At 36.6% G+C, this 2,322-nt stretch overlaps 1 long non-coding RNA gene across 1 annotated transcript; it reads left to right on the forward strand.

Annotated features, from left to right (window-relative positions):
* Positions 1–1,533: 1,533 nt before the first annotated feature.
* On the forward strand, positions 1,534–1,962 carry LOC109581423 (uncharacterized). Its single transcript, XR_002184632.1, has 2 exons — positions 1,534–1,621; positions 1,673–1,962. It is a non-coding gene; the product is annotated as an uncharacterized LOC109581423 (long non-coding RNA).
* Positions 1,963–2,322: the final 360 nt, after the last annotated feature.

Below are 2,322 nucleotides of genomic sequence, written 5' to 3' on the forward strand. Positions count from 1 at the left end.
CACCTTCAATAATTACATGCATTATGTCTAGTGGTATTTGACAATTTGCCATTAGAAAACCTTTAATCTTGTCAAGAACAGATCGGTAATTGATTCCATAGGTAACTGATGCCCTTGATGCACTTATTCTATCACTACTTTTAATTAAAAGGTAGTGTTCCTCATAATTCTCTGGTGTTCGCAATGTAACTTCTTCTTGTAAAGACTATTACAAGGAATGAAAATGACTTTGTCATACCATGGATACTGGAGCAGTGAAAGGGATTGGAAACGCCCAGTGATTGCAGTGGGGATGGGCGTTATGCGGTGAAGCCATCAAAGTTGAAATCATTTTTGTTATTTTTTAACCCTATGTTATCTCAGCTAAACCGTAATGATGAACTATAGTTGCAGCAGTGTGCATAGTCTTGACGCTTCATTGGAGCATCTTTCAGAGCTTCCTGAATACCAGGGAACTACAAGACACTGCACAAGAGTTTCTTCAAGTCTTCATTTCATTATCCATAAAATAAAGAAAAAGGAATCAACTCTAGTAGTGAAGCAATTTGCTGAGAAGTTTACAAAATCCCTATCATCAATAGCAGAGATTCTTGTAAAAGGTATGGGGAACAGTATTGCAACAAGAAGATCATATATGTGGAAACAATTCCATGAATTAACTGCTTCAGAAGACTATAAAAGAGATTGGATTAAGGTGTTGGAGGGTATTGGAATTAATGTTTTTGAAGTACCTTTAGCTATTGCAACACAGCACTGTGCACAAACAATGTAGCAAGATATTAGAGCTGGTGCCAACAAAAGACACCATAAACCCAGAAATAAAATTAAAACCGGATGAAGAAGAGGCAGTGAGATATACATCTGGATATATTGTATGTTCCTTAAGGAAAAAATTTGCAAAATGTTAAAGCCAAAATGTGGATCTTTTAACTTCAATGCTGGCCAATAAAGATGACATAGAAGATGATGATAACAACAACTTTTTGGCATACACAAAAAGGTGGACTGCTGTTGTAGATTGTGGTGGCCTATGCTATGTCAATTATGAGGCATTTTTGCTATTCTATTGGATAGAAGTGACAATAAGAAAATTTTTACGTAAAGATGGCATCAGTATTGGTGAAGCTACTGAAGCAATTTTGCAATCTGATGATGTCATTGGTTACTGGTCTATCATATGCCAAAGTGCTGCTACTGAAGACCAAGAGGATCAGACAGACAAGTTACTAAGTAGCATTGCAGAATTATGGATAACTATAAGAGGATATTCTTTTCATAGGCGGCTGCAGGATTTGACTACTAGTCGGGCATGGGTGTGGCACAGGAAATGGGTTGGGCACGAAGCGCGCTGCGATTTTGGCCACACCCTCTTTTACGCACCCTTTTTAGTGCAATTTTTTGGTAGCGAAGGTTATTGTAATAAAGTAGTGGGTGGTCTAGCTCCAACACTGACTTCTGTAGTGGTAATAGTATACTAGTAGTAGTATTAGTAGAGGAAGTAGAAGAATAGGGTGATGGAGAATGAGCAACAATTGACTGTACATCAACTGTAGCTGTATCAACCACAAGAGTAGACTGAGACTCATGATCATCAACTGATTCAGCAAGAGACTGACCTAAAGTAAGAATATGAGATAATCTGTATTATTGACTTCTATACTGTACTTACTAGGTTCACTTTGTAAACTGTTGTTCCTTTTTAGCAGGCTTGTTCACAAAGGACATAGTGAAGCTAGTCCAGGCTTTTAGACATTGCAACTGACAAGAAAAGAACACTGAAATAGCACTAAATAATGAAATGATTATGCTTTCTAGTGTTGCTGTGGTGGCCCACTGTGATTGGCACCAAAGTCTTACCACCTCCTCCTTTATTTAGTCTCTCTTCATCACCTTGTTATCAGCCTGCCATTTATGCATTCATAATTATAAGATTTTCATAAAAAATTGAAATTATAATTGCAATAACTGTTATAACTATTAATTAACCAACCATAGAATAACTATTAATTATGGTGATGTCACACTTCCGGTCAGAATTTTTGGTCGGGCATTGCCCCTAAATGCCCGACCCTGCAGCCGCCTATGATTCTTTTGCAGGAAATATTTTGGAACAGTACAAGCAAAGTATTAAAGAATCAACATCAAAGGCAAAATCATTACGAAAAAACTTGAAATTGAATAGCATTTAACACTGTATTTATATCACATACTTGATAACTTCATTTAATCACTTATATTTATTGATTTTGAATTATCACAGTCATTTGCTGCGTCATTGCTTTTTAGGAAGTGGCTCTTTACATTTTGAGAAATCAACATCTG

The sequence above is a fragment of the Amphimedon queenslandica genome, unplaced genomic scaffold (assembly GCF_000090795.2).
Source record: "Amphimedon queenslandica unplaced genomic scaffold, v1.1 AMPQUscaffold_13440, whole genome shotgun sequence".
NCBI classification, from domain to species: domain Eukaryota; kingdom Metazoa; phylum Porifera; class Demospongiae; order Haplosclerida; family Niphatidae; genus Amphimedon; species Amphimedon queenslandica.